At 42.9% G+C, this 27620-nt stretch overlaps 1 protein-coding gene and 1 long non-coding RNA gene across 2 annotated transcripts in view; both read left to right on the top strand.

Moving 5' to 3' along the window:
* DLG2 (discs large MAGUK scaffold protein 2) overlaps positions 1-27620 on the top strand; it is a gene marked incomplete at both ends in the record, with an annotated part of 1167883 nt that overhangs the window by 34739 nt on the left and 1105524 nt on the right. The window lies entirely within an intron of this gene.
* Positions 7797-26766, top strand: LOC308668193. Its single transcript, XR_014026455.1, has 3 exons — positions 7797-7964; positions 8782-8908; positions 26706-26766. It is a non-coding gene; the product is annotated as an uncharacterized lncRNA (long non-coding RNA).

Genomic DNA, 27620 nt, shown 5'->3' with positions numbered 1-27620 from the left:
AAGAAATGGAACTTATACCAAGGACAGATTTTAGACTTGGTTTCGTGCAAGAGAGATAATCGACAGAGCTATGCACCCCTTTTCTAAAAGGTAGATGGGATTTGTTTCTTCATCTAGTCTAACGGAAAAGGACTTGGGGTCCTTTGAGGGGCTGTCACTGAGAAGAGGGGATTGATCTATTCTCCAAAGCACTTGAACGCAAGACAAGAAGCCATCGATGGGAACCAATCGAGGAGAGACCCAACCGAGAAATAAGGAGAAATTTCCTGACAGTGAGAACAATCAGTGGAATGGCTTTCCTTCAGAAGTTGTGGGCACTCCATCATTGAAGGGTTTCAGGAAGAGATTGGACAGCCATTTGTCCGGGATAGGGTCCAGAGTCTCCTGCTTGGGCAGGGGGTTGGACTAGAAGACCTCCAAGGGCCCTTCCAACTCTGTTAGTCTGTATTCTGTAAATAGATTTAAGTTGGCTTTAGGATTCTTGGGGGTGGGTTGGATTGGAGGCCTTAAAAAAAGTAGAATGGTATCATATGCATTAAAAAGGGAAGATCTAATTTACTAATTAATTATAAACAGCAGTTCAGCAGAAAGGTTGAAACCTGGTTCCTTTATGTGCAGCTTTCTAAAACGAGCTTTCACGTTTTAAGAAGCATTCAGCTAACAACAAGCATTGTTCCTGTGATTGTTCTCCTGCCCTTCAAAATGTATTTACTCTTTGCAGTAGCAAGTATTAATGGCTTTCCTTTATAACCAGGCTGATGATCTTGTAGACATTGCTTTGGTGAAAAGAAAAAAAACACACATACTGTTTGAACCTCTCAACTTAAGCTTTTCTACCTGTCAGCTGGAATCCCATCTCCAGAGAAGTGATTTCAGAAAGAACATAGGAAAACATATATAGACCACACAATGATAGATCAGGTTTTTTTGCCGATTCCTATAGAGTTGGGCAACTTACGGTAATGTCGACTCTTTGCTGGGTGTGAGTAAGCTCTTTAGAAAAATGTGTATGACTTTCTGAGGTAAAAAATTTTTCAAGTCAAGTTTGTCTCTTGGAAACAGTACAGAAATGGTTTTTTATTGCCTCTTTCTGTTATGTGTGTGTATGTATGTGTGGATGGATGGATAGATAGATAGATAGATAGATAGATAGATAGATAGATAGATAGAGATAGAAGGATAGGTAGGTAGGTAGGTAGGTAGGTAGACAGACAGACAGATGAATGATAGAGATAGATATAGATAGAAGGACACAGAGAGAGAGAGAGAGAGAGAGAGAGAGAGAGAGAGAGAGAGAGAGAGATTGACAGTCCTGGGATTTTTACGTAATCTTGTTGGTTGATGCTGCCATGCGCTGAGACATATAACCATTCGACTGAACTGCGTTTTCCTGCATTCCCTTTACTCCAATTATGATATGCCATTTATTTTACTTTTCTTCTACTTGGAGGCCTTCTGGAGAAATGAAAGAAAGAGAGGATGGCTATTCCAGGAAGCCAAAGCCGGCTAAGATGTCCTCCTCAAACCTTCAAAGATAATAATAATAAGTTGGAAGGGACCTTGGAGGTCATCTAGTCCAACCCCCTGCTCAGGCTGGAAACCCTATATCATTTCAGGCAAATGGCTGTCCAGTCTCTTCTTAAAAACTTCCAGTGTTGGAGCATTCACCACTTCTGGAGGCAAGTTGTTCCACTGGTTAGTTGTTCTAACTGTCAGGAAGTTTCTCCTTAGTTCTAGGTTGGTTCTCTCCTTGACTAGTTTCCATCCATTGCTTCTTGTCCTGCTTTCAGGTGCTTTGACTCCCTCTTCTTTGGGGCAGCCCCTGAGAGATTGGAAGACTGCTATCATGTCCCCCCTCACCCTTCTCTTCATTAAACTACACATACCCAATTCCAGCAATCGTTCCCTATATGTTTTAGCCTCCAGTCCCCCAGTCATCTTTGTTGCTCTTCTCTGTATCCTTTCTAGAGTCTCGACATCTTTTTTACACCGTGGTGACCAAAACTGGATGCCGTATTCCAAGTGTGGCCTTACCAAAGCATTGTAAAGTGGTATTAGTACTTCACTTGATCTTGATTCTATCCCTCTGTTAATGCAGCCTAGCACTGTGTTGGCTTTTTTGGCAGCTGCAGCACACTGCTGGCTCATATTGAAGTGATTGTCTACTAGGACTCCGAGATCCCTCTCACAGTTACTACTATTGAGCAAGGTACCACCTATACTATACCTGTGCATTTCATTTTTCCTGCCTAAATGTAGAACCTTACTTTTTTCACCATTGAATTTCATTTTGTTAGATAGCGCCCAGTGTTCGAGTCTGTCCAGATCCTCCTGTATCTTAAGCCTATCTTCTGGAGTATTGGCTATTCCTGCCAGCTTGGTGTCGTCTGCACAATTAGCGGTCCCTTATCCCCTGAATAACCTGCCATCTTCAAAAGAGCTTGTCTGGAAATATTGTGTTCTCTTTCTTGGTTATGGTATTTGCTTTTTCATAAAACACCAAAAGTTTCTTTTTTAAAACATTTGAAAGTTAGTATTTAATTTCTTGGTATTTTGAAAGCTGTCTTTAAAAAAAAATATAGTGGGAACAATTTGGCTCTTCAGTTCACGTGACACCAATTTTCTCAGTACTGGTGTTTCCAAAAATTTTAACAGCCGGGATCTGTGGGGTTCAATTTATTGAGGGGTGCCAGAGGGAAGACTGGCATTGTGTTACATGTGTGCAAGAAATGCCACCAGAGGTCACCCTTGATCAGGAATTAGCACTTCTTGGTAAAGAAAAAGAAATCTTTTTTATTTTAATTTAATTTATCTGTTTGAATGAGTTAAAAAATAGCTCTCCTTCTGTCTTAGTACTTACTTACTTTTAAAACCTTTCAGCCTGATAGCTCGTTAGTGTTCGAGTCTTTTATGATGAAAGCGTCAAAGAATTACAAAAGCGCTATGATCGTTTTTTAGGGAGTTGTTCTGCAAGTTGCAATCAAAACGTAAATGGGGGCACCAGGTGCCAAGCCTGTTACTCCCCCTAACTCAGAGTAAACCCGTTTGAGCAGTGGAAAGCGCATGGCGAGGGGGCAAATTGTAATGAGAGCAGTGGTAATTCCGTCTCTGCTTAAAAATAATTGGGGTATCCTTTCACGGAAAACATATTCAAAGAGGAAACCACGTTAGGAGTTCCTGCATTAATTCTATTTTATTGATGCACTAAAGGCCAAACTTAAGATACCAAGGGGTTGGTTGGAACTCAGCAGCTAGCTGGATTGATAAACCATTGAATGTTGGGTCTGAAGAAGGATGCAGAAGGAAACAGAAGATTGAAACCATGTCAGCAAAAGAACGGGTCCTCTTAGCCCAGGGGTCTTCAAACCTGGCCCTTTTATGACTTGTGGACTTCAACTCCCAGAATTCCTCAGCCAGCGTGCCTGTCTGAGGAATTCTGGGAGTTGAAGCCCACAAGTCATAAAAGGGCCAAGTTTGAAGACCCTTGTCTTAGACTTTCTTGGGGTCCAACTGTAGGTCCACACACTTTTTGGATTAAGGCTTCCCCCCTCCCATTCTCTTAAAGAACACCCCCAAATAATCCACCAATTATTAAGAGAACGGTGTTTTGGTAGAAAGCCTGCATGTAGGTTCTCCTTGATTTTACAACCATAGCCGAGCCTGGCAATTAAAAGTTGTGAGTTGTGATGGTCACAAAGCTGGGGATCAGGTGATCCACCCAATTTTACAAGCATTTTGCAGCAGTGGTAATGAACACAGCAGTGGTTAAACAGATACTGTAGTTGTTGAGCAAACACCGCAGTCATGAAACAAACCCATCCTTCACTAGGGCTGTTTTTTGCCAGAAACCCAAAATAAACACCAGTTTCCTGCACAAACATTGTTAAGTTGTGGTGATTTGATGGCGGGGTGCTGCAGACAGCGGTAAATGCAGGCCAAGTGTCCAAAATGCAGTCAGTCACGTGACTGCAGGGGCCACGGCTATTACAACTCTGAAACCAGGTTGTAAGTAGCTTTTGGGGGGGGGTCTGTTATAACTGTGGTTGCTAAAGGATTGGTCACAAATTACTGCATGGCAATTTGTATCCATTGACATAGAATTAGAAATGGAGATTATAATTTAAATCGCAATTGAATACTTGTCAATTTAGTCAGAAAAAAAAGGTTTTCCCCTCATGAATGAAGACATTGGATCCTGCAGCATTTTTTTTTCCTTTTAAGCCAATAGATCAAAAATGTAGGGGGATTTTTCCTGTGCAAATCTAGTTGAAACACAGCTTGGGAATGGAGGGCGTGTAAGCCCTTCCTTTGTCTTTCACCCCTATCCAACCGCCTTCCATTCTGAGGTTACCATTTCAGGCCTCAGTTTGTAAATAATTCTGAAGGGAGCATTTATTTATTTATTTATTTTTAATTTTAATTCCATTTATATCCCGCCCTTCTCCGAAGACTCAGGGCGGCTTACAAGCTTAGCAGTAGCCTTCATTCTATGTATATGCCTGCTTATTAGGGCTTTCACACACACCCCAAGTGGCATTATTACAAAGTTAGCTTAATTGCCCCCAACAATCTGGGTCCTCATTTTACCTACCTCGGAAGGATGGAAGGCTGAGTCAACCTTGAGCCTGGTGGGACTCGAACCTGCACTAATTGCAAGCAGCTGGTGTTACTTAAGGAGGCATTAGCCCACTGCTCCACCAAGGCTCCAGCATGGTTACAGATTAGCAATGAGTTGGTGAATGCAGCGTGCTTTGGAACATGGATGAAATGGCTTCGTTAACAAATCACCCCTGTCTCCCCACAGCTGATCAAGTGGGAGCCGTCAAATTGCAAAGCACTAAAATCTTTTGAACATCACCCCTTGGCATTCAGAGAAATCTTAGCAGCTGCTTCCGATCTTGTCAACTGGCTGCAGAGAAAAGCAATCCAAGTCCCTTGAATTTTATACCCAGCTGTTTTCAAAAGGAATATATGCAAAATGTTCTTTTCCAGAAATGGAGCTTCCGGTGAAGTCAGGAACATTCAGGGATTTTGGGTTGTTTTTTTTTTTTTCCCTGCAGGCTACGTCAATGCAGATGTGTATCTTCCAGAAAGCAATAGGTTTGTGGTTGTCTCAATACGTGAGAGCGCACTCTGGTTCCTGAGGAGAACGGAACATTCTGGAATTTCCCAGAATGTTCTGCGTCTGGAATGCAACTTTTGACCATGCCTAGTTTTAAGCTGTGAAAGGAGATGCTGTATTTTGGGAAGGAGAGATATTTTGGCATTGGAACCAAAACATAATTTACAGGTAGTCCTCAACTTGCAACCATTTGCTTAGTGACTGTTCAAAGTTGCAAGGGCACAGAAAGAAGTGACTTATGACTGTTTTTCACACTTGCAGCATCCCCATGGTCACGTGATCAAAATTTGAATGTTTGGCAGCTGGCATGTATTCATGACGGTCGGAGCGTCCCAGATTCACGTGATGCCCTTTTGTGTCCTTCTGACAAGCAAAGTCAATGGGGGAGCTAGATTCCTTTACAACTAACCTAACAGCTGCAGTGATTCACTTAACAACTGTGGCACAAATGGTTGTAAAATGGGGCAAAAGTCGCTTAACGACTGTCTTGCTTAGCAATGAAATTTGGGGCTCAATTATGGTCGTAAGTCGAGGACTACCTGTATGCATACTTTAGTAATGAAAGAGTTTACAATTTGGCCTTCTTTCTTTTCTGAAGATAAAATCTCCCACAACACATCATCTTACTACATCATGTAAGCGAGATGTTTTCCTTTCTCCCTCCCTGTTTTGCCCGTGTCTGTTATTGATTAATTGATTTTATCTATCGTATACAAGGGGGATCTTTAAAGAGCAATTGGATGTCATTCAAGATAACCACATTTTAATTTCTGATTTATTTTTGGCAGCCTTTAGAGTACAGTGGAAAACAGGGTTAATGTCACTAAAAGTCTTTTTTTTTGTGGCTTGGCACCTGTTGCTTTGACATCCTGCCACCGATACATTTCTAGCTGTGTAAAGTTTGTGAGGCTTACCACACTAGTTTTACTTTTGTTCTCTGTCAAAGATGGAACAGGGCAGTGATTTAAAAATAAATCCTCTTGTTGATATCATTTAAGGGTCAGACTCGGCCAGGTCTGGGTTAATGGAGACATGGCTTTTAATTCTATATATGGTTACATCCTGTCTGTAACTCTACTACTCCAGGTTGTAGAGCTGACCAGGTGGTTGGTGTGATTGCGTTTGTGGCCGTCGCAGGGGGTGGAGGGGGTTGTGGATTTTGTACTGCAGATTTTAATTTTGTAAACCGCCTGGGGTCACTGTGTTGTGAGTTGGGCAGCTCTATAACATTTGTTTTAAGAAATAATAAATAAACATGATGAATCCATCAATTAAGGACCTACTAGCTCATTTTTGCACAATAGGCAAAGTGTTGTTAGTTTCAGCTTTAGGGTGTTTTTTTTTTTGCAGTTTGGTCTATATTATTTTGTTTATAGTTTCACTATGCAGCGAAACTCTAAGGTGTCTTCACAGGTCTCTGCGTATGTATATGCGTGTGTGTGTTGTTAGGATGTGGCCTTGATCTAAGTAAGCAGGACCTTGATTTAATAGACACACACAGACTCCAGAGCTGACCCTGGTGAAACTGGTGGTGGGGATCGGGTGTCGGTTATTCATGAATGTCTGTTAAATGTGGAAGCATGACATCCTAGCAAGTTTTGTACTTGGCTTGATAGTGTAATTATCACAAAGGTAGCATATCAGTTCCTTTGTTGTTGTTGTTAGTTGCGAAGTCGTGTCCGACCCATCGCGACCCCATGGACAACGTTCCTCCAGGCCTTTCCTGTCCTCTACCATCTTCTGGAGTCCATCTAAGTTCACGCCTACTGCTTCAGTGACTCCATCCAGCCACCTCATTCTCTGTCGTCCCGTTCTTCTCTTGCCCTCGATCTTTCCCAGCATTAGGCTCTTCTCCAGTGAGTCCTTCCTTCTCATTAGGTGGCCAAAGTATTTGAGTTTTAGCTTCAGGATCTGGCCTTCTAAAGAGCAGTCAGGGTTGATCTCCTCTAGGACTGACCGGTTTGATCACCTTGCAGTCCAAGGGACTCGCAGGAGTCTTCTCCAGCACCAGAGTTCAAAGGCCTCAATTCTTTGGCGCTCAGTTCCTTTATCCGACACTTAAGTCAACTGGCCTAAATGGACACAACCTGCCTGTTATTTGCATCATGACATAATCAGTTGGGTTATGATGTCATCACTCCGACAATGAAAAGTTGATCGTACAGCATGTACAATCCATTGTGTCAAGGTCCACAAAAATGGAAGTTTCGCTTCTATTTTGGAAGCAAGAGGGGGAAAATGAAACAGTAATAAAGCTAAATGTTAAACCCCACATAATTGGCGAGACCAAGAGAGCAAAGACATGCAGATTTCAATACATATAGCACCTTAAAAATTGGAACAGAAATTTCCTAACCTCATTTCTTCTGAGTTGAGAGGGGGGTGGGGGATGGTCTCTTTAAAATGCACTTTCTCAATGATCATCCCCTCCAGGCTGAATTGCCCTTTGTGAATGAAACTGACCAACTTTTGAATTTTCCTTGCCCACCACAATCTCTCAAACCAAGAGTGCTGCCTGACACTAAAGGACAACATTGTAAAAGTAATTGGCTTGAGGTACGACTACGGCACACATTAGAAATTAAAATAGCGAGCGAGGCATATAGATGCTTTAATAAATAGCTTCCAGTGGGACGGGTTTTGGAAATACATTCCTAGACGCCTTAGTGACATTGTGCGAGTTAATACAATTTCCACAGTTCCTGCAGAGGGAAAAACAAACACGCTTGAATTTCTCCGAGCAACATTTTCTACATAGAATCTCTGCAAGCCTGGGGATGTGGCTCGTCTGGTCTGGTTCAACCAGCATGGATGTCCTTCCATCTTCTCAGCCAGATATCTGGTAAGTGTCCCGTTTCTCTTTCTGTGGAAGCCCACTATGAAAATATTCAGTTGCACACATACACACCAGAGCTAATTTCCCAGCCCAGACATATTAAGCAATTGCCAAAGATCTCAGCAGAGATAAATTATGTTTCTGCCTTGTGATGTGGTGTAACTCATGACCTGCATGTGTCAACACTATAAAGAGCAGAATAAAGGTAAAGGTAAAGGTTCCCCCGCACATGCGTGCTAGTCGTTTCCAACTCTAGGGGCCGGTGCTCATCTCCGTTTCAAAGCCGAAGAGCCAGCACTTGTCTGAGGACGTCTCCGTGGTCATGTGGCCGGCATGACTAGACGCCAAAGGCGCATGGAACGCTGTTACCTTCCCACCGTAGTGGTCCCTATTTTTCTACTTGCATTTTTACATGCTTTCGAACTGCTAGGTTGGCAGAAGCTGGGATGAGTAACAGGTGCTCACTCTGTTACGCGGCACTCGGGATTCGACCCGCCAAACTGCCGACCTTCTGATCGACAGGCTCAGCGTCCTAACCCACTGAGCTACCGCGTCCCCTGAATTACACTATAAGCAGGTCTAAAGTCCCAATTTGGCTATACAATGTCTTTACTGACTTTCAAAAGATATAACAACACAACTTGAGATGCTTTCAAGAAAGATACTTTATACATCAAAAGTGGATCAGATTTATTTCAATTGAGACTCAAAAGTTCATACAATATGGATGTTTTTTTTAAAAAAAGGATTTTTAAGTAAGATACTCTGTGATTCTTAAACTGGGTGAGGCAAGCTTTAATTCTGATATCTTTTTCTTCCCCAGTTTCATGAAAATGAGAAGCAGAAGAAAAGGAATGGAGTGCAAATTAGTTGGGTCACTCAGATCTTAGGATAGCGAAGGGAAAAGGCTGTCATCTTGGCAACTGTGACTTCAGGATCAACATTAAAAGGTATAAGTAGTTTTTTTTTTAAAAAAAGCATGCTTGTAATTTATGCATTTCAGAAGGATTCGTTAGATTTTTTGTTAATAAGGTCACGATGAGCGATTTTCTTCCTTCCCCCCTGCATAGGCATTCCGCATAGGCTTAAGGATAGATAACGCAGGCTGTAAGGTAGGCATTTTTTATTCTTGAATCCTCTGCTGAAAATTAGCTAAATTCTGCCCTCTCATCTTCTGGTGCATAGCTGTTTGGAGATCCACAGCTAGCCATGTGGGATCATAACCAAAAATAATGATTTAAATTGAATTAGAATGAATTGCACGTAGTCCTCAACTTACAGCCACACTTGAGCCTGTGAGGACACTGTGACGGTCGCCACTAAGAGGAGACATTATAAGTGCCCCATTAATGCCCCACATGACTTTGAAGGCTTGCTGAGTGAGGACTATCTATACCATATTTCCTGGTGTGCTTCAGACTGTCTTGGGTACTCCCAAGAAAGGGGTGATGAGCATCCCTATCACCCCATGAGAGTAAGAAGAAAGAGGTTCAGGTAAGTTTCTGTTTTGGGGTGGCCCCTGTACTTTGGTCCAGCTTGGCTCCCGAAGGACAGGGTGCTCCCATTTTTTGGGCCTATTTATTTTCACAATGAGCCTTACTTTGCGCTTTGTTGTATTTTGCTTTACCAAAATACAATACAATACATCCACACACCCCCCCCCCACAATTTGTGCACAATGTATCCCACAGACCAGGGGTAGGCAACCTTGGCTCTTTTACGACTCGTGGACTTCAACTCCCAGAATTCCTGAGCCAGCATGGGGGAAACTTTGGCTCTCTTCATGACTCGTGGACTTCAACTCCCAGAATTCCTGAGCCAGCATTGGGGAAACTTTGGCTCCCTTCACGACTCGTGGACTTCAACTCCCAGAATTCCTAAGCCAGCACTGGGGAAACTTTGGCCCCCTTCATGACTCGTGGACTTCAACTCCCAGAATTCCTGAGCCAGCATGGGGGAAACTTTGGCCCCCTTCATGACTCGTGGACTTCAACTCCCAGAATTCCTAAGCCAGCATTGGGGAAACTTTGGCCCCCTTCATGACTCGTGGACTTCAACTCCCAGAATCCCTGAGGCAGCATGGAGGAACTATGGCCCCTTCATGACTTGTGGACTTCAACTCCCAGATTTCCTGAGCCAGCCATGTTGAGGGGAAAGGGAGAGGTTTCCAAGCTGAGCCATGTTGGCTCAGGAATTCTGGGAGTTGAAGTCCACGAGTCATAAAAGAGCCAAGGTTGCCTACACCTGCCATAGACAATTGTGTGTAAGTAAGCAGTTACGTTGCTTCTTAAAAGTTACAACAGAAAGACAAGGATCGATGTAAAGTTGCGGATCTCAATGGTGTGTAAAACATTTAAAACAAAATAAATCCAGGTTAGAGCTCAGAAGAGGTTACACTGACCTCAAGGAGTGCTCTGACGCTTTGGTGACTGTTCTGAAAGCTTTCTGAAGTAGTTTTGCATTTGAAATGGGTGGCGATCCCCTTGAAACGGGTCTGCTTTGATTTGAAATACTTACGGAATGGTTGTACAGCACTGAGATATTTCCAGGAGGGGATATCCCCAATGTGGAACGAAATATTTCTAAATATTTCACATAGAGTAGCCTGGAAAATTAGTGAACAATAACTAGCAAGTCTTTAGCGGCAAGCCCAATTTCAGAATTTAGTGAGGAGGGTGTGTGTGTGTGTGCGTGCGCGTGTGTGCGTTTGTGCCTGTGCATGCATGTTCTTGGACAACTTGTCCTCAGCAGTACAGGAGGTCCTCGACTTACAACCGTTCATTTAGTGACTGTCCAAAGATTCAACAACACTGGAAAAAAAATGACTTACGACTGTTGTTCACACTTAACGACCATTGTAGCCTTCCTATGGTCACCTGATCAAAATTCAGACACTTGGCCACTGGCTCATATTTATGACGGTTGCGGTGTCCCGGGGTCATGTGATCAGCTTTTGTGACCTTCTGACAAGCAAAGTGAGTGGGGAAGCCGGATTTACTTAACAACCATGTCACTAACTTAGCAACTGCGGTGATTCAGTTAACAACTGTGTCAAGAAAGGTCATAAAACGGGGCGAGCTCACTTAACCGACATTTCAACTTAGCAATATAAATTTGGGGCTCAATTGTGGTCGTAAGTCGAGGACTAACTGTATCACATCCTGCTCTGGGACCAATACGTGCCAGTTATGAAATGTTGGGAAATGCTGGGAAGATTCTGGAAAAGATAATCAAACAACGAAATCAGCGAGCACCTAGAGGCAAAGAAGGCGATTACTAAAAGCCAACATGGGTTTGTCAAAAAGAGATCGTGCCAGACAAATCTTATTGCATTCTTTGACCAAGTGACAAAATTAGTGGACCAGAGGAATGCTGTGGATATAATTTACTTGGACTTCAGTAAGGCGTTGGATAAAGTAGACCACAACCTACTACTTGATAAGATAGAAAAATGTGGGTTAGGCAGCATCACCACCAGATGGATTCGTAGCTGGCTGACCGGCCGTACTCAGCGTGTAGTCCTCAATGGAACCGCATCTACATGGAGGGAAGTGTGTAGTAGGGGTGCCCCAGGGCTCTGTTCTGGGCCCAGTGCTCTTCAACATCTTCATCGATGTTTCGGATCTTTAAGAAGCTTTTTGGATGGAAGCAAAATGTTTTCAAGGAAAAAAAACAAACAAGAAAGTCTTTTGAAAAGCGCCTTTGAGACAAATGGCTGTTAAGTTGAAGACTGCCTGTAATATAAACGTCACATTCATATAACTGGATAAATGGTAAGTTGCAATTGCTGTGCCAAGTTGGAAACTCACTACAGTTATAAGCATGGCAAGTCCCGATGGGAATCCACAACTAGTAAAATATGATTAAAACAGGATTCGCAACTGGCATCGAATAGTGCCTGAGTCACCACTCTCGTGCTTTAAGAAAGATAGTTTGTGCCTTGGATCTAGAATTAGCTTCTGTCAGAATGACGAAGGGGTCTGTGATTGGAATCCTTTTTCTCATCCCAGCGTCACATCCTCACATGGGGAAAAAAAGAGCTCAAACACAGCAGTCTAAATCGCAGAGAGAGCTAAGCTCCACATTTTTATACTTCAAGCGTAGAACATCAGATTTGGAAGGGACCTTGGGGGTCTACTGGTTTAGGGGTCTGCAACTTTGACAATTTTAAGACTTGTGGACTTCAGCTATGCTGGCTGAGGAATTCTGGGAATTGAAGTCCACAAGTCTTAAAGTTGTCAAGGTTGCAGACCCCTGTTCTAGTCCAACCCCCTGCTCAAGCGGGAGACCCCATACCATTTCAGACAAGTGGCTGTCCAGTCTCTTCTTAAAAGCCTCCAGTGATGGAGCACCCACAACTTTGGAAAACAAGCTGTTGCGCTGGTTGATTGTTTGCAATTTCTCCTTATTCCTAGTTTGCTGTCTCACTTTGGTTAGTTTCCATCCGTTGCTTCTTGTCTTGCCTTCTGGTGCATATTTGGAAGATCCTTGCTAGTGGCCTCCTATCTTGGTGACATCTTTGCCCAATTCAAAGGATCAATATGTTCCTTTCATCAGACCTCCAAGGTCGCTTCCAGTTCTATTCTATTCTGCTCTGCTCTGCTCCATTCCATTCCATTCCATTCTCTATTTGCTATTCTATTCTATTCTATTCTATTCTATTCTATTCTATTCTATTCTATTCTATTCTATTCTATTCTATTCTATTCTATTCTATTCTATTCTATTCCATTCCATTCCATTCCATTCCATTCCACTCCACTCCACTCCACTCCACTCCACTCCACTCCACTCCACTCCACTCCACTCTCTATTCTATTCTATTCTATTCTATTCTATTCTATTCTATTCTATTCTATTCTATTCTATTCTATTCTATTCTATTCTATTCTATTCTATTCTATTCTATTATTCTATTCTATTCTATTCTATTCTATTCTATTCTATTCCATTCCATTCCATTCCATTCCACTCCACTCCACTCCACTCCACTCCACTCCACTCCACTCCACTCCACTCTCTGTTCTGTTCTGTTCTGTTCTATTCTATTCCATTCCATTCCATTCCACTCCACCCCACTCCACTCCACTCCACTCCACTCTGTATTTGCTATTCTATTCTATTCTATTCTATTCTATTCTATTCTATTCTATTCTATTCTATTCTATTCTATTCTATTCTATTCTATTCTATTCTATTCTATTCTATTCTATTCTATTCTATTCTATTCTATTCTATTCTATTCTATTCTATTCTATTCTATTCTATTCTATTCTATTCCATTCCATTCCACTCCACTCCACTCCACTCCACTCCACTCCACTCCACTCTCTATTCTATTCTATTCTATTCTATTCTATTCTATTCTATTCTATTCTATTCTATTCTATTCTATTCTATTCTATTCTATTCTATTCTATTCTATTCTATTCTATTCTATTCTATTCCATTCCATTCCACTCCACTCCACTCCACTCCACTCCACTCCACTCCACTTCTATTCTATTCTATTCTATTCTATTCTATTCTATTCTATTCTATTCTATTCTATTCTATTCTATTCTATTCTATTCTATTCTATTCTATTCTATTCCATTCCACTCCACTCCACTCCACTCCACTCCACTCCACTCCACTCCACTCCATTCCATTCTCTATTTGCTATTCTATTCTATTTGATTCAATTTGATTTGATTCGATTCAATGGCATGTCCCTGCAAGAATACCTCTATCTCTGCTCACTTTGGAAGTTGAATTAGTCAGCCATGTCCTTTTCCAGTGTCCTTATTTATTCTGTCTGCTGCAAGGGTTTAATTACACATTTACCAACTATCTGCCACAAGGGCTGGTTCCTTAATCTTTAAGTAGATAAATCAATGACAGTCTTTAGGAGAAGAGGCACATTTTATCCAATCACCGCTGCAATTTAGCACACAGAACTGAATAGTTTTGTGATGTCAAACAATACGGCGTGCAGAATTTTAATTTCAACCATTTCATAGTTTACTTTTTAGAACTGTGCATGTTATTTGGTCCTTGACTATACATCAATACATTGGAAAATGAATGCTAAGAAAACTGCACCGGGCTAAAAACCAATAAGATTTTAGGCATGAAAGCCAGCTTGGGTGACTTTGGGCCAATCACTAGGAGACTGTGAGTTCTATTCCTGCCTTAGACATGAAAGCTGGCTGGGTGACTTTGGACCAATCACTATCTCTTAGGCCAGGGTCTTCAAACTTGGCCCTTTCATGACTCGTGGACTTCAACTCCCAGAATTCCTCAGCCAGGCGCACTGGCTGAGGAATTCCGGGAGTTGAACTTCACAAGTCATGAAAGGGCCAAGTTTGAGGACCCCTGTCTTAGGCTAACTCACCTCACAGGGTTGTTGTAGTGGGGGAAATGAGGAGGAGAAAGGAATATTAGATATGTTTGTCCCCTGGAATTATTTATAAAAATAACAATGGCAGGATACAAATAAAATAAATAGAGAAACAAGTTTTTTTTTTTGCAAGAATCCTTTCTCAAATCCTCGCATATCAATTTCTCTAGCAATTCTGCCATGGGGATTCCTTCTGCTGCTATTTCAGATTCTGAGAGACGGAGTGAAGGAACTAAGAGCCCCTTGCATCCATCCCCCTTCGCAATGGAAAAATTGAAATTAAAGTACCCCCAAGAAAACTCTGTGTGGTTTCTCTTTCTATGCATGCAGGAAATGGGAGGCCACTACCGTATCTTTATCTTTATCTTTTTATATTTATATACCGCCCTTCTCCCGAGGGACTCAGGGCGGTGAACAGGGCACATAAAAATACAGAATACAAAAATTAAAAAAGAATTAAATAAGAGCCCGAGCTAAAAACAGTAGAATAATAAAAATCCCCAATAAAAACCCCAGCACATCCCCCATCAGGCCAGGCCGGCTTGCTCAAATAGGTAGGTCTTCAGGCCGCGTCGGAAGGAGCGAAGGTCAGGTGCCATCCGGAGCTCAACCGGCAGCTGATTCCATAAAGCCGGGGCGCCCACAGAGAAGGATCTCCCCCTGGGGGCCACTGGCCGACATTCTCTGACCGGTGGCACCCTGAGGAGGCCCTCTCTGTGGGAACGCACAGGGCGGAGGGAAGTTGACGCCGGCAGCAGGTGATCCCAGAGGTACTCCGGACCCATGCCATCTTTAGGCAGTTGGCGGGTCGAATCCTGAGTGCCGGGTAGCAGCGTGAGCTCCTGTTACTCATCCCAGCTTCTGCCAACCTAGCAGTTCGAAAACACGTAAAAAAAAATGCAAGTAGAAAAATAGGGATCACTCCGGTGGGAAGGTAACAGTGTTCCGTGAGCCTTTGGCGTCTAGTCATGCCGGCCACATGACCACGGAGACGTCCTCGGACAAGCGCTGGCTCTTCGGCTTTGAAACGGAGATGAGCACCGGCCCCTAGAGTCGGAAATGACTAGCACGCGTGTGCGGGGGAACCTTTTCCTTTACCTTTACCTTTAAACTAGCTACAGCGCAATCCAAGGATAATAAGAAGTACCCAATGATAGAAATGCTAAGCAGGACTTAATTACAGTTCTGCCTAGGATTCGGGCACTGTAGTTATTGTACAGGAAGTCCTTGACTTATAACAGTTTGTTTAGTGGCCATTCAAAATTACAGCATCGTTGAAAAAAGTAATTTATGTGTATTTTTCACACTTAGGACCATTTGCGGCATCCCCATGGTCACGTGGTCCAAGTTCAGACACTTGTCAACTGACTCATATTTACGACGGTTGCCGTGTCCAGGGATCATGTGATCCCCTTTTTTGCGACCTTCTGAACAAGCAAAGCCAATGGGGAAGCCAGACTCACTTAACAATCGTGTTGCTAGCTTAACAATTGCAGTGATTCACTTAACAACAGTGGCAAGAAAGGTCATAAAATAGGGCAAAACTCACTTAAGAACCGTCCCGTTTAGCAATTTTGTGCTCAGTTACGGTTATAAGTCGAGGACTATCTGTATAACATTATCAGACCTAGGAAAAAGTCAAGGTTTTCAGGTGGACAGGCCAGGCGTGAAGGCAAAAAAATAATAATTCTCTAGCTATATTCATAAACATGCTTATCCAGGCCAGGTAAAATTTAGCAGGTGCATTTGTTTTAACATGCTAAGCTTGTAAGCCTTGATTAGATTTTTTTTTTTAAAAGTGATTTAGTGTGAGGGGGGCGGTCCTCAACCTTGGCAACTTTAAGACTTGTGGACTTCAACTCCCAGAATTCCTCAGCCAGCTTTGCTGGGAGTTGAAGTCCACAAGTCTTAAAGTTGCCAAGGTTGAGGACTCCTGATTTAGTGTATTCCACAAAGTCAACTGGTGTGGTTAGCTTGAGTTTGAATTATTGTACCAACCCAGAGAATAGGTTAATGAGGTAGCCAGGTTAAATGTGTTGTGTGAATGATGCCAGAAGGTACAAGGATAGTGTGTCCAAATAGTTGCTCCAGTATTTGAGTGCTTTCAGACTTTGATACTAGAACTTTGTGGTTCCTCTGAAGTTGCCAGGTTCATTGTATCAATTGCAAACCATTTAGAAACAGTAACCCACTTACAAGCAGACCACTTTTTTCTGTCCTTTTTTTAACCTTTGCCTTTTGGATCTTTTTTTTTATTGAAAAGTTTTACAGTACATTTTATCTTTAACAATCCCCCCTCCCTCCACCCACCCCTACCTAACCCTCCCTATCCCTCCCCCCATTCCCCCCTCCCCCCCCCCCGACTTCCCAGAGCTAAATACAAGGTATAAAAACAAAGAACAATCATAAACATCCATATGCTAACAACAATAAACTACTAATTCTATCACACTCTAGCTCATATGAAATGACTACAAGCAGTACTAATATTACATATAAAAAGAAAAAAAAAGAAAAGAAAACTTATTCAAATGCTAAATGAAACTTTTTAGTCCCATATTTGTTCTGGATATAATCAATCCACTTTTTCCACTCCATAATATAACGTTCTTGCGAATGATCTTTCAAGTAAGCCGAAATCTTTGCCATTTCCGCCAGGTCCGAAACTTTTAGAGTCCATTCTTCTATAGTCGGCAGTTCCTCCTTCTTCCAATATTGACCTATTAAGAGTCTTGCCGCTGTGATTAAGTTCAACATCAACTTAATGTCCACAACAGTAGCATCTGTAATTATACCCAATAGAAACAATTGCGGACAAAACTTTATCCTTTGCTTGAAGATCTTCTGCATATTCCACCAAAATTTTATCCAAAAAGCCTTAACCTTTTTGCAGGTCCACCATATATGAAAATACGTTGCATCTTCGCCACCACACCTCCAGCATTTAGGTTGATAATTCGGATACATACTTGCAAGCTTTTTAGGATCTAAATGCCATCTATAAAACATTTTATAAAAGTTCTCTCTTAGGTTTTGGGCTTGCGTAAATTTTACGTTCCTCACCCAGATCTTTTCCCACGTGTCCATTGTAATAACTTCTTGAATATTCTGGGCCCATTTTATCATACAGTCTTTAACAAGTTCTGTTTCTGAGTCAATATCTATCAATGCAAGATAAATCCGTTTGATATGTGCTGGACCCTGGTTTCTAATTTGCTTCAATGCAAGATAAATCCGTTTGATATGTGCTGGACCCTGGTTTCTAATTTGCTTTATCAAATTTTCATCAGTCATTGAGAAACCAATTTTCTGATCTTCTTTCCACCTGGCATGTAATTGACCATATTGAAACCAAGTTTGAACGATCTTCTCATCTCGCAAGAGATTGTACGGCTTCAAACACCAGACGTTCCTTTCCAAGCTTAAGATCTCCTTATACGTAGTCACATCATGTTTGAAGCCAACATTTATGTTTTCTATTGCATGTTTCGGGATTGCCCACAACGGCATCTTGTAGTCTAACTTATGTCTATACTTCTTCCAAACTCTCAACAATGCCTGTCTTAAAATATGCACTTTAAACACATTATCTACCTTCTTATCATACAACAAATATGCATGCCAGCCAAATAACAAGTCGTGGCCCTGCCTTTTGGATCTTTACATAGTGGCAGGACTAACCATCTTCTGGATTGTTGGCTGGGTTTGTGCATCAGATTCAGGAATTGGGTGCAAAGTCCAAATCCATGAACGGTAGGATTGTAAGGGACCTTGGAGATCAACCCTAGTCCATCCCTTTGTCTGGTGCAGGAATCTTATTATTCCGGCAAATAATTGACCAATCTTTACTTGAAAAACTTCCAGTGATCGAATACAGGCAGTCCCTGACTTAATAAACATTTTTTTAGCGACCGTTCAAAGTTACAACACCACTGGGAAAAGGTTGACTTAAGACCAGTTCTCCTAACCAACGCAGCATCTCCATAGTCCGGTGATAAAAATTTGCGTGCTTGGCAACCGGTCTGCATTTAACACAGTTGCAGAATCCTAGGTTTACACTGTCACCATTTGTGACCTTCCCAGCTGGCTTCCAAAGAGAAACTTCAGTGGGGGAAGATGGATCCACTTAACCACTGCTTAATTCATGTTAACAACTGCAGCGATACTCTTAACAACCGTGGGAAAAATGGTGGCAGAAAGAGACCTTAAGCTCACTTAACCTTGCTCAGCAACGGAAAATTCTGATCCCAATTGTGGTCGTAAGTTTTGAACACCTGTGCCTAAGACTTCCATCGCTTAATGCAGGAGTGTTAAACTCGCCATCTCACGTGATGTGTCGCGACATACCGTGACTTTTTCCAGCTTGCCGGAAGTGGGATGAGCACGGCTTCTGTGTGATGCATCCGGCCCGCACGCCGGCAGTTTGACACCCCTGGCTTAATATGTAGCTCACGGTAGGAAAATTCCTTCTTCTTTTAAGGTTGGATCCCTCGCTATAAACCTCCCACTCCTTGGTTGTTGCTGATCTCCTCCCCTGTCACATCCCTTCATATACTGGAACACCGTATCACATCTCCCTTTCTGCATTCTCTTCTTTAGACAAAACACACCAAGTTCCTTTAACTCAGGGGTCTTCAAACTTGGCCCTTTTAGGACTTGTGGACTTGAACTCCCAGAATTCCTCAGCCAGCATGGAGGAACTATGGCCCCTTCATGACTTGTGGACTTTAACTCCCAGAATTCCTGAGCCAGCATGGGGGAACTAAGGCCCCTTCATGACTTGTGGACTTCAACTCCCAGAATTCCTCAGCCAGCATGGGGAACTATGGCCCCTTCATGACTTGTGGACTTTAACTCCCAGAATTCCTGAGCCAGCATGGGGGAACTAAGGCCCCTTCATGACTTGTGGACTTCAACTCCCAGAATTCCTCAGCCAGGCGTGCGTGGCTGAGGAATTCTGGGAGTTGAAGTCCACAAGTCATAAAAGGGCCAAGTTTGAAGATCCCTGCTTTAACTGTTGTTCACCAGATTCAGCCTCCAGACCCCTTGCCATCTCCGTTTGGTCTTCCCTCCGCCCTTTCTAATTTCTCAGGATCCTTTTTGAATTGTGGGAACCAGAACTGGCCCCAGTTCCATAAACTGTACTACCACTTCCTGGTAATCTTACCGCTACACAGGTAGTCCTCAACTTATAACCATTCATTTAGTGACCATTCAGAGTTGCAACAGCACTGGAAAAAAGTGGCTCATGAGCATTTTTCACACTTCCGACCTTTTGTAGCTACACTCCCCTCGCGATCATGTGATCAAAATTCAGATGCTGCTGGGCAGCTGGTTCATGCTTATGACCATTGCTGTTTTTCCCAAGGTCACGTGATAACCTTTTGCATGCTTTTGAAGATCAATGGGGAAGCTGGATTCACTTAACAGCCGTGTTACCCACTTATGAACTGCAGTGATTCACTTAACAGCCGTGGCAAGAAAGATCATAAAACGGGGCAAAAATTCACTTAACAAATGTTTCACTTAACAACAAAAATTTTGGGCTCAGTTGTGGTCGTAACCAGAGGACTACCCATACTTTGCTTCATGCAGTCCCCAAACTGTATTGGCCCTTTTTGCAGCTACTGCCCATTCCTGGCTCATGCTAAATCTCTGGTCTGCCAAGACACCCAGATCCATAATAATAATAATAATAATAATAATAATAATAATAATAATAATAATAATAATAATAATAATAATAATAATAATAATAATAATAATAATAATAATAATAATAATATAGTAGTAGTAGTAGTAAAGTTGGAAGGGACCTTGGAGGTCATCTAATCCAACCCCCTGCTCAGGCAGGAAATCCTATACCATTTCAGACAAATGGCTGTCCAGTCTCTTCTTAAAAACTTCCAGTGTTGGAGCATTCACAACTTCTGGAGGCAGGTTGTTCCACTGATTAATTGTTTTAACTGTCAGGAAGTTTCTCCTTAGTTCTAGGTTGCTTCTCTCCTTGACTAGTTTCCATCCATTGCTTCTTGTCCTGCCTTCGGGTGCTTTGGAGAATAGCTTGACTCCCTCTTCTTTGTGGCAGCCCCTGAGAGATTGGATCACTGCTATCATGTCACCCCTCGTCCTTCTCTTCATTAAACTACACATACCCAATTCCAGCAACCGTACTACTGCTAAGTCACATACCGCCTATCTTGTACCAGTCTTGCATCTTATTCCCCCCCCCTCCTAAGTGTAGAATTTTACATTTCTCACCAGCAAACAGCATTTTCATGGATGGGGGCCTAATGTTTAAGATAATCGAGATGGTTTGAATCTTGAGCCTGTCTTCATTAGCAATTCCCCCCTCAGCTTGGTTATCGGCAAATTTAATGCAGCCTTTCTTCTGTTCCTACATCTAGGTAATTTATGAGGCTAGGTTCTGACCGTGATGCTAAACTAAGTTTCCCTGTAACAGAGTCTTCTTTGGAAGAAGATCACTGCAAAGGTCATCACAGGCTCTTAGTTTAGGAAACTTCTTCTGACACCAACAGAAACATTTTACAGCTGGCTTAAACAAAAAAAGGGGAGAAAGTTGAATGTGCCCTAAGAAAGTATGTAATTGTTAATTGTCAAATAAATAAAGATTTTGGAGGCTCTTATTCTATGCAGCTGTATTCCCTTTATGCAGTGAAATGACCCCGGTACATTAGTTTGTTTATCCAAATAATTCCAAAGCTTGTTTATTTACTTATTTGCATCCCACCTTTATAATTTTTATGGAAGCAGCGAACATATCCAGCACGCCTTCCTCCTCCTATTTTCCCCGCAACGACAACCTTGTGAGGTGGGTTGGGCCGAGAGAAGAGTGACTGGCCCAAAGTCACCCCATCCTGCTTTTCATGGCTAAGGCAGGACTTGAACTCAAGTCTGGGCTGTACGGTAAATGGGGCAAGATGGTGAGTTGAAGTGCAAATCGTGATAATTTAAGTTCACGGTTGCCTTCAGCTGCTTGCGAGGTGTGAAACCCGGCACTGCCAAGCTCTGCTTAATTGCATCAAAGGTTTGAGCGTTGCGGGAAAAAGCTTTGGGTCGATTGTGGTACCAGATTTCAAGGAAATCCGTGTGAATGCATCCGCCTCCCGAAGATGCTTGGGCTAGGACTTCCCGACAGGTGAAGCTTTGTGATGATATTTGACGGATGGATGCTTTGTTCCTGATTATAAGGAGGATCCCATGTTTTCTCAGCGATCGTGATGCTTTGAAAAAACATAAAAATAAAAATAAAATTCTCACCTTTATTCTCGTAGTCTGACTATTGCTGGCAAATTTCAGTTCTTGAAGCTTTCCCCTCTTCACTCAGTAAGTGAGGAGCTCCTCCTACAGAAAGCTGCTGATACTGAAGAACATCGGTAACGCGATGTGACCCACGTGTTCCTGTGAAAATGTCAAGTGTTACAGATAGTTTTTAATCAGGGGTCTCCAAGCTTGGCAACTTTTAAGACTGGTGGACTTCAACTTCACTGGTTAATTGTCCTCACTGTTAGGAAGTTTCTCCTCAATTCCAGGTTGCTTCTCTCTTTGATCAGTTTCCAACCATTGTTTCTCGTCCTTCCCTCTGGTGCTTTGGAGAATAGTTTGACCCTCTCTTCGTTGTGGCAGCCTCTTAAATACTGGGACGCTGCTATCATGTCTCCCCTATTTCTTCTTTTCTTTAGACTAGCCAGACCCATGTCCTGCAGCCATTCTTCGTATGTTTTAGTCTCCAGGCCTTGGATCATCTTCGTTGCTCTTCTCTGAGCTTTTTCCAAGGTCTCAACATCTTTTTTGTGAGACGGTGACCAAAATTGGCTGCAGGATTCCAGGTGTGGTCTCATTAGGGTTTTATAAAGTGGTACTAATACTTCGTGTGATCTTGATTCTGTGCCTCTGTTTCTATACAACCCAGTTATTGTATTAGCATTTTTGGCTGCTGCTGCACGCTCCTAGCTCAAGACTTAGTTGAAGTCACCAAAACACAAAACCATGAGACTGAAACTCAAAGTCTGGATTGGTTCAATATGCTAATTTGTCCTAAAAGTTGCTGTGATTTAGTCCGGCATAATCTTTGCATGCTGTATGAATCAATACACTCCCACAGAACCACGATCGTTTACTCCAGACATGTCAAACTCGCGACGTCATGTGACGTCGCGCAATGTATCAGAGCTTTTTTCCCATTGCCGCCAATTGGGTGGGTGCGGTTTTGCCGTGATGCATCCGGCCCACGGGCTGGCAGTTTGACACCCCTGGTTTAGTCATTTGTCCATGGCATATTGTGTGAAGAGAGCAAACCTGCGTTAGCACAGCAATTATATGAACTTTGATTTAGGGTTGACCATGTTTTGTGAATCCAGATGAAGGTACACATTCTGACCCCTTATAAATACAGGTAGCCCTCGACTTACAACCGTTCATTCATTAAGTGACCGTTCAAAGTTACAACGGCACTGAGGAAAGTGACTTATGATCGTTTTTCACAGTTACCACCTTTGCAGCATCCCCATGATCACGTGATCAAAATTCGGATGCTTGTGTTGTGACTCAGGGCCAGCCTGTGGGTCCGGCAGCCGGCTCAGATGTCTCGGATGACTCAGATGAGGGGGAGGAGGAGAATGTGGAAGACGAACTGGTTGATGATGGCTTGGAGGCTTCGCAGAGCCCCCAGCCGGGGCCCTCTTCTCAGCTGCGTAAGCCCGATAGTGCGGAGGATGATGACCCACAGCTGGCCCTGTTCAAGGACGCCCGACGCAGGAGGCAGTCGAGCAGGAACAAACAGAGAAAGGCTGTGGGACTCCTCGGGAGGAGGCACAGGGAGGCCACGCCCTGAACTCTAAATAAAAGGAGTGTTTGGGGAAGGGCTGGTTGCTGAAAGCAACCCTTCCGTTTGAGGTTTCAAGTTCCAGTGTTTTTGTTTCTTGTTTGTGTAATAAATCTTGGCAGACGCTTTGCAGCCTCAGACGCTCTCCAGTCTCTACTGTTTGAACAGGGGTTTGCCTTATTGCAAGGCCGGTAGCAGGCTGGTTCAGAACAGCTTGGCAACTGATTCATATTTGTGACGGTCGCAGTGTCCCAAGGTCACGTGATCTCCTTTTGCGACCTTCTGACAAGGAAAAGTCAGTGGGGAAGCCAGATTCACTTAACAACCAAGTTCCTAACTTGATCAGCTGCAGTGATTCACTTGCCGACTGAGGCAAGAAAAGTTGTCAGTTGGGGCAAAACTCACTTATTTATTTTATTTATTTATTTTAATTCCATTTATATCCCGCCCTTCTCCGAAGACTCAGGGCGGCTTACAAGCTTAGCAGTAGCCTTCATTCTATGTATATGCCTGCTTATTAGGGCTTTCACACACACCCCAAGCGGCATTATTACAAAGTCAGCTTAATTGCCCCCAACAATCTGGGTCCTCATTTTACCTACCTCGGAAGGATGGAAGGCTGAGTCAACCTTGAGCCTGGTGGGACGCGAACCTGCACTAATTGCAGGCAGCTGGTGTTACTTAAGGAGGCATTAGCCCACTGCTCCACCAAGGCTCTTAATAAATGTCTCACTCAACAAAAGAAATTTGGGGCTCAGCTGTGGTCCTAAGTCAAGGACTACCTGTACATCCATTTCCCATTTACACCAGGGATCTTAAATTTGCTTGCTTTGGGGAGGGAGGGAGAAAAAATAAAACCAGACTTTTATCTGAAAAGCCCTTTTTCATGCAGAGGCAGAGTAAATCAAATTCTTGGTCTCCAGGGATCCTCAAATTCGTTGCTGAGTTCATTGGCTACAGTGCAGTTTTTTCTGGAAGGGATCAATTTATTTACAAAACCGGGTCTAGCCTCAGGTTTTGCTTCCCGTTAACCTAATTGCCAAGGAGAAAAAAATAGAGGCACAAAGAAGTTTGCCTCTTCACGGTGTCTGTCTTTATTACTAAGCTCTACCGTGAGCTGAAAGAATGATTTTCAGATTTGGCCTTTGCCCTTGCTTGAGCTGACCACAAACAGCAGAGTTTAGTTTCTCCTTTACACATCATCTTTGTTATAAAAACATTTGGCCTTAAGGGGTTCCCAGTCTGGCTGTTAGAATGAGAGGAAAGACACAGCTACCTTAAGATAAGGGTATAGTCCACTCACTGGAGAAGAGCCTAATGCCGGGAAAGGTTGAGGGCAAGAGAAGAAGGGGCCGACAGAGAATGAGGTGGCTGGATGGAGTCACTGAAGCAGTAGGCCTGAGCTTAAAGGGACTCCAGAAGATGGTAGAGGACAGGAAGGCCTGGAGGAACGTTGTCCATGGGGTCGCGATGGGTCGGACACGACTTCGCAGCTAACAACAACAACATAGTCCACAATAAGAGCCTTGGTGGAGCAGTGGGCTAATGCCTCCTTAAGTAACACCAGCTGCCTGCAATTAGTGCAGGTTCGCATCCCACCAGGCTCAAGGTTGACTCAGCCTTCCATCCTTCCGAGGTAGGTAAAATGAGGACCCAGATTGTTGGGGGCAATTAAGCTGACTTTGTAATAATGCCGCTTGGGGGGTGTGTGTGAAAGCCCTAATAAGCAGGCATATACATAGAATGAAGGCTACTGCTAAGCTTGTAAGCCGCCCTGAGTCTTTGGAGAAGGGCGGGATATACCGTAAATGGAATAAAAATAAAAATAAAATAAACATATGACTATAAGGGAGCCTGTCCAATGTGGTCATATTAGTGATGTAATAACAGCAGTGCTTTTTTTGTAAAAGAAAAAGGTGCCGGAACTCACACATGTCATACAAACCCGCCTTGCCTACCCTACAAGGTTCCATCCAAAAAAGGTGCCGGAACTCCGTTCTGAGCGTCCTATGAGAAAAAAAGCCCTGAATAACAGAATAACAGAGTTGGAAGGGATCTTGGAAGTCTTCTAGTCCAGGGGTGTCAAACTCACAACGTCATGTGACGTGTCGCGATGTATCACGACTTTTTTTGTTCCATTTCCGGCAATGTTGTGGGCGTGGTTTCGGCATGACGCATCTGGCCCGCCGGCCGGCATTTTGACACCCCTGTTCTAGTCCAACCCCCTGCTCAAACAGAAGACCCTATACCAGGGATAGGCAACCTCGACTCTTTTATGACTCATGGACTTCAACTCCCAGAATTCCTGAGTCAGCATAGCATAGCATAGCTGTCTGAGGAATTCTGGGAGTTGAAGTCCATGAGTCATAAAAGAACCAAGGTTGCCTACCCCTGTCCTATACCAGCAATCTTTAACCTTTTGGGGTTTGGTGACCTAGTTGAGGGAGTAGAGGGGAACTTGGCTACGAAAGCGCAGGCTGGTGCCTACATGCACGAGTGGCCATTGGCCTATCACTCACACCAGCCAGCCATTCGCATAGCCCAATTTCAAATAGGCCCTTGTCTGGGAATTGGGGACCCCTGCCCTGTACCATTTCAGACAAATGGCTGTCCAGTCTCTTCTTAAAAACTTCCAGTGTTGGAGCATTCACAGCTTCTGGAGGCAGGTTGTTCCACTGGTTAATTGTTCTAACTGTCAGGAAGTTTCTCCTTAGTTCTCGGTTGCTTCTCTCCTTGGTTAATTTCCATCCATTGCTTCTTGTCTTGCCTTGATTTTATGACTTTTTTTTGCAGTGGCCATTAAATGAATGCCGAGATCATAAAATGAACCCCATAATCCTTAAGTGATCCAGTGGTTTAGTATAGATGAGTTTTTGCCAAAAAACAGAAGTTCCAGTTTTCAGTGAAATTATCATAAAATGCAGTCCTGTGATGATAATAATAATAATAATAATAATAATAATAATAATAATAATAATAATAATAATAATAATAATAGTAATAATAGTAATAATAATAAGTTGGAAGGGACCTTGGAGGTCATCTAGTCCAACCCCCTGCTCAGGCAGGAAACCCTAAATTGCCATAAATGCAACTTTATTGCTGAGCGCTCGAAGTTTGGTCGTATAACTGTGGAGGGTGGGGGAGGTTGACCGTTGGAACTTGGGATCCTGATTTTTTTTCAGATCTGTTGTAACTTTGAATGGTTGCTAAGCAACTAAGTGTAAGTCGAGGACTACTTCTGTTGCATTCATGCATTGCACCGCTAGTGAGTTTTGAACTAGGCCATTCTTTTTGCTCACTGAAGATACGTGCAATTTAATATGCACAATTTAATATGGGGTTTGTCAACCATCTAGTCAAAAGGAGGGTTTCAGTATCGCATTCATCTGTCTCGGGTTTGCCTCATAACACATTTTTTATAATTTTTTACATCGTGGCAATTTGTATTAACTTAAGAATTATGGCGCTATTTCCAGGACTGAAATATGATTCTAATGAAACCCCATTTTTTTTACAGGTTTGTTCTCACGAATATATCCTGAAACAGCAACCAGAGATGAATATCCCTGTGGACAATTCAACCAACCAACCAACTGCTAAGCTTGTAAGCCGCCCTGAGTCTTCAGAGAAGGGCGGGATATAAATGGAATTAAAATAAATAAATAAATAAATAAACCAACCAGCCAGCCAACCCAATCAATCAATCAATCAACCAACCAGCCAACCAACCAGCCAACTCAACCATCCAACCAACCAATCAACCCAACCAACCAACCAATCAACTCAACCAACCAATCAATCAACCCAACCAACCAATCAACCCAACCAAACTTAACCAACTCAACCAACCAACCACTGAAGCAAGCAAAGTTCAATCTGTTCCATACATTTAGAGATAGATCTCTTTGTACACCATTGAGCCCAAATGTTGAGTCCTTAGGCTGGAGTTCCAGCATCATCCTGTGATGCAACCATCTTCAACCTTTCCATGTGCACATTCCCTTTCACCTAGTATCCCATCTTTTACCCATTTTAATCCCCCCCAAAAGAGTTACATAATATAATCCTTCACCCTTCCAAAGTAATTGTGGAGCCTCGTAAGGTGAACCACGCTAGGCAGACAGCACGACCAAACTTAAAATTATAGGCTTATCAGCTGGCCACAGGTATCAATAAGGCCTCAGGCTTGCAAGTTGTACCCATTTTTCATAAGGGTTGAGATGCAGAGTTGCCCAGAGTTGATGGTCTCCTGGGAAAAGACCTTAGAGAGAGATTTGTGGTGAACTTCTCCTTTGTAAGTTCCTCAGCTTGACTGTTTGAACATCTGTTTCCAGTAAGCGTTGTGTAGGTTTCCAACCATGCTAGAAAGCAAGAGCCAGTCGGGTGACTTTGGGCCAGCCACTTTCTCTCAACATGATAACTAACCATGGAT

This window comes from Vipera berus (assembly GCF_964194415.1).
Source record: "Vipera berus genome assembly, chromosome: 4".
Classification (NCBI taxonomy): Eukaryota; Metazoa; Chordata; class Lepidosauria; order Squamata; family Viperidae; genus Vipera; species Vipera berus.
The sequence above is the reverse complement of the archived record's forward strand: the minus strand, read 5'-3'. Positions and strand labels throughout refer to the sequence as shown.